General features: G+C 36.0%; 2 pseudogenes; both read left to right on the top strand.

Moving 5' to 3' along the window:
- The window catches only part of LOC112523723, a 5,255-nt pseudogene extending 2,154 nt beyond the window's left edge, over positions 1-3,101 (top strand).
- A 1,098-nt stretch (positions 3,102-4,199) lies between these two features.
- On the top strand, positions 4,200-5,385 carry LOC112522555 (annotated as a pseudogene).
- Positions 5,386-5,697: the final 312 nt, after the last annotated feature.

Here is a 5,697-nt window from a genome sequence, read left to right as displayed (position 1 = left end):
TAAAAACTGCATAAGCTTTATCAACAGGAGCACCACTTTGACTTGATGAATTCAGTTAGTAATACAAATTAAGAGACATTGAATTTACCCATATACAGACCATCTAACAGAAATTTAGAATCCACAACAGCAAAACAAACTATTCCACTGTCTACCAAGAATATCATTATGAATTGACCAAAGATCGGCCTTTGGCCAATCGGTACCTAGTTAACTATTATATGCTTAAAAAGAATATCATTATCAACCGGATACACACAAGTACAGTCAACAAATCCCAAGAGCCTAAGATCTTTATCTTATAACAAAGGGCAACATAACTAGTATGTCCATAATAGGAGAGGAAGAGTTTTTTAGTTTTCCAAGATTGTTCACAAGTCTCTTTAATCCTTGTTCTTGTTCCTTGAGGATGTTCTTGTACTCCTTTGATTTCATGGTGTCATTTGTGGTTTTTCACTCACATTGAGAATTCACCACTTAAATATATGGTTATCCTCAAACCATAACTATACTATTTAGCTAATACTCCATCGAGAAAAAGAGATTTCGTGCCTGTACAATTTAGAATGAACAAAAGGATGGTCATATCACCAATGAACAAATTTTATCTTAAACCTAATGTTCAAAACAATATTTTTTTCCCTGGACAAAAAAAGTACTAATGCTTGTGGATAGCTAAAATGGACAGATGAGAAAAGACAATAGTGTAGTTAACTCAGTTATATTAAAGAACTGATGAGTGTATATCAAACACTCCATCAGACAAAGGATCCTACAATATTAAAATAAGGAAAATTTTAATGAAGCAACTTGCACGGAATGGAACCTGATATATGGTTGTGTCAATTGCAGACTCCCTGGTGGTCGAAGAAGTCACATTCTTTTCGTGGAAATCGGAATCTGTGTGAAATACTGCAGTTCCTACGAGATCTCCATGAAGACAAATCAAATATCCATGTGAAAAAAAAAATCCATCTCCTTGTGCCATAATTTTTACATTCTCCTGGTATGAGACCGAGTAAAGTAATCCTCTTGAAGAATTTAAGGATGGCCCTTATACTCATCTATAGGATAACATTTGTAGCATTTTTAGTTGCTGGCTTATGGACACTTGAAGCAATTTCTCACACGTTGCCTAAAGCATCCATGGCAGAGCGGCATGAACAATGGATGACATGGCATGGACGTGTATACAAAGATGCTACCGAAAAGGATATGAGATTTGAAATCTTCAAAGGACAATGTGGACTACATTGAATCTTCTAACAGCGCAAGGGTTAAGCCTTACATGCTTGGCATCAATTTCTTTGCAGATCTAACCAAAGAGGAGTTTCAGGCCACCTTCAATGGATACAAGCTTTTGACGCAATCAATAAGTACATCATTTAGGTATGCGAATCTGACCACAGTTCCATCTAGCATGGACTGGAGAAAAAAAGGAGCAGTCACACCGATAAAGGATCAAGGCCAATGTGGTAAATCATTACATATCTTCAGACATTTAAATTCTAAATTTTTTTGTTTATGCAAATATGTTGACTCGATCCGTATATTAGGTTGTTGTTAGGCATTCTCTGCAGTAGCAGCCGTAGAAGGAATTAACCAGCTGAGTACTGGTAAATTGGTGTCATTATCTAAGTAAGAACTAGTTGACTGTGACACAAATGGTGAAGATCAAGGTTGTAATGGAGGTCTGATGGATGACGCGTTCAAGTTCATTATACAACATAAAGGTCTAACCACATAATTCAATTACCCATATGAGGCAAGGGATGGTACTTGCAGGATGCACACAAAGGAAACATCTCAGGCAGGGCCGGCCCTGGCCACGTGCAGCCCGTGCGGCCGCACAGGGCATCAAAGCCTAAAGGGGCATCAAGTTGTCAATTATTACTAGTTTTGGATTTAATAATTTGGGAACTGGACAACTGAGCTTTAACTATAAAAACATGCTCAAGGCCTTGTAGTGATGAATACTTGAATGCACATCGTTGGAAAAAGTTGGAAAGTTGGAAAAGTTTTCGTTTGTATAAAGTTGTCTGTATGAATTAATTTGTTTGAATAAGTTGGAAAAGTTTTTGTTTGAAAAAGTTTTTTCGCAGATGTATGGAGCGTTTTTTTAATTGGAAGGGACATGTTTGGAAAAAAAAAAATTGGCTTTTTATATAAAGCTCCCCCTAGAAGCTTATTGGATAAGTCACTTTCTATATCATTAAGTCATTACGAAACAGTCATGCATAGTTGAGCGAATAAGCTGTTAGTTCTATTAAACTTATTAAGTTGTTAACAAATAGGCTTTTAGCCTCTAGTCATTAGACCTGTAACTTTTGAGTTTTACGTTTTGCTTACTATGACAGTAACTTGGATGTAATTTATTATCTTAGTTAAAAACTAATTATAGTTTTCCTTGTCTTTTAAGTCCCAATGTATTGAAATAAAGTTTCTATTTTGCTAATTTAAATTTGAAAAAGGGAAAATTGGAAAATAAGGAAGCATGATCTTAATCCATTATTTATCCTTTTGTCATTTATATTTTGTATTCGGGGTTTTGGTTTTTATATATGTTCCCCTCATTGTATTTGTTTTATTATAATTAATAAAAAACAACACGGGGATAAGATACTTTGTTTGAATATGTTCTAAACTTTTTTTAAAATCACATGTTTTATTGTTTCATTGGCTTAAAAAAAATAGGGTTAGGGGCATATTTTATTATTTTCGCACAAGGCATCAAAAATCTTAAGATCGGCCCTGATCTCAAGCTGCGAATATCGCCGGATATGATAACACCTGCCAATAGCGAATCAGCGTTGTTGAAGGCTGTTGCTATGCAGCCGGTTTCAGGGGCCATTGGTGCTAATGGATCTGACTTCCAGTTTTATTCTAGTGGTGTTTTCAATGGAGATTGTGGAACACAATTAGACCATGGTGTCACAGCAGTCGGATATGGTACAAGTGAAGATGGCACCAAGTATTGGCTAGTGAAGAACTCATGGGGAACAAGCTGGGGTGAAGAAGGATACATTAGAATGCAAAGAGACATTCATGCTGAGGAAGGACTCTGTGGTATTGCTATGATGGCTTCCTATCCAACAGCATGAGCCTTGATGTGTAATAAAAAAGACATATTTTCGGTTCCTTTTGGGATCTTGAACCCAGAGTTTTATATATTCATCTCCTTGACCGAGCAATTTTTTTTTATTTTATTTGCCTGCATAGAGGATAACTTCATATTTTTCTCTTTGTTCTTAGATCAACTGAACTCAAATACACACGTAAATGAGAACTACAAAAACCGCTCATGTCTGTAGATATCGATAGTACAAGATATCGGTAATCGCTTTTACTAATGCAATTCTTTTTTCCTTTGTCTGAGAGAGGATGTCCACCCAATAACTTTTCTTTGTTCAACAAGTATTATAACTTCAAAATTCTAATCTTTTGCCAAAAAATTCTTCCCTCCTCCGTCCACCCCTGGTAATGTGAAATGTCGAATGGATGCTATATATGGTTTTCATACTAGAGAAGATGTAATTGGTATACAGACATAATTTTCTTATCAAAAATGTCAACTTAATAAGAAAATAACTAAACATAACATTTCAAAATGAAATTTGTCAAAACGAGTTTATAGAAAGTTTTCAATGGCATGGTTGTATCAGACAATTAATGTGGTCAGATTATCAAGTTTTAGTTTCCGTGTATATTCAATATCAGAGATGCAAAAAGTACGTACGTCTTCCTTGGTTGTATTTATTTAAGATGATTATAGTTTTCAGTCAAGTTAATTAAACATAATGCCAAGCATAACAGACAAAATTTCTAATGAGAGCAAAACTAGAGCCAAGGGCCGGCCTTGCCAAGAGCACACAGAAATATGACGTTGGATGCGTTGTGAAATGGATGTATCTGGAAAAAAAAACACGTAAGACATTATTGGATAACGTCTACGCTAATATACTTGATTGTCTAAACCAACATATGTTGGCCTTACATGCACTCCACGGACTTGCTTGCTTTCTGAATTGCATCATGGTAGTTGCCTCCTCCATACTAAAGAAAATGTTATTCGTATCACAATCTCTTCCTATATACATATATCTCATCAATTGTGTATTTGATTAACAGAACCTCCTCACTAAAAAGCCTGAAAATTGTGGGTTCTTTAAACTAATCCAAAGGCATCAAACCTGCAAGCAATGGGTTCAACTGTCAAAAGAATATTTATTATCGCCTCTCTTCTTATCATATGGATTTGGTCTTCTCAGGTCACGTGCCGCATGTTAAGTGACTTATCCATGTCAGAGAAACATGAAATGTGGATGGTATAATATGGACGTGTGTACAAAGACGACACTCATAAGAAAAATGTGCTTTAAGACATTCAAGGACAATATGGGATTCATAGAATCATTCAACAGTGGTGGAAATCATCCTCACAAAGTAGGTGCTAACGCATTTGCCTACCAAACAAATGAAGAGTTCAAAGCGGCTCGTAATGGTTATAGGTTTTCATCAAACAAAAAATTAGATCAAACAACAACATTTAGGTATGAAAATGTGACTGCAGTGCCACCTAGCATGGATTAATTGGAGAAAGGAAGGAGCAGTTACCCAAGTTAAAGATCAAGGCCAACGTGGTAAGTTGATTATCTAATTGTTGTTGAATATTTAAAAGTAACAAATAATTAAAAATAAATAAAAAAAAAGGAAAACCCACAACATGAACAACTGATTTTTCAACTCTTGGCTACACATACATGCATAATTATTTAGTGTTTTGTAATCAAGAGGAAGTTGTTGGGCGTTTTCAACTATAGCTGCTACTGAAGGGATTACTCAACTCAGTAATGGAAAATTGATTTCACTCTCTGAGCAAGAGCTAGTGGACTGTGACAGGAGTGGTGAAGATGAAGGATGTGAGGGTGGCGAGATGGAAGGTGTCTTTGAATTTATTATAAAAAACAAAGGCATCAACACTAATGCAGCTTACCCGTATCAAGCAGCGGATGGAACCTGCAACACAAAGGAGGAAGCAGTTTATGCGGCCAGGATTACTGGGTATGAAAAAGTTCCAGCCAACAGTGAAAAGACACTGTTACAGGCAGTGACCAATCAACCCATATCTGTGTCCATTGATGCCAGTGGCTACGCTCTTCAACTCTATTCAAGTGGAATTTGTACTGGGGATTGTGGAACCGATCTTGATCATAGTGTTACAGCAGTTGGGTACGGGTAACCGATGATGGAATCAAGTATTGGTTGGTTAAAAACTCGTGGGGTGCCAGCTGGGGAGACGGTGGATACATAATGACTCAAAGAGATGTTATTGCCAAACAAGTTCTATGTGGAATAGCTATGGATTCATCGTATCCAACTGCTTAGGTGTTTCGAGATTATACTTGTCATAACTTGAACAAAACACATCTGTCTGGCAAGTCCAAATGTTCACTTTTTATTCTGTTCTTTTTAATATGTGTGATGCAACACTGGTGTATAGTAGATATAATTTATGGAAAGGGTCTGAATATTGTAATCTGAGGCCTATTGTCTATGTTGATGGAAATAACATATACACAACATAAACAGGTTCTTTATTGAAGAACACTTAGAATATTACAAAGACACTTGAATCTTTGAAAACTGTTCACGCAAATGAAAAACAGGGATACAAAAACACTTAAATACTAAAACACA

This window comes from Cynara cardunculus, assembly GCF_001531365.2.
Source record: "Cynara cardunculus var. scolymus isolate 2C chromosome LG 12, CcrdV1, whole genome shotgun sequence".
NCBI lineage: Eukaryota > Viridiplantae > Streptophyta > Magnoliopsida > Asterales > Asteraceae > Cynara > Cynara cardunculus.
The sequence above is the reverse complement of the archived record's forward strand: the minus strand, read 5'-3'. Positions and strand labels throughout refer to the sequence as shown.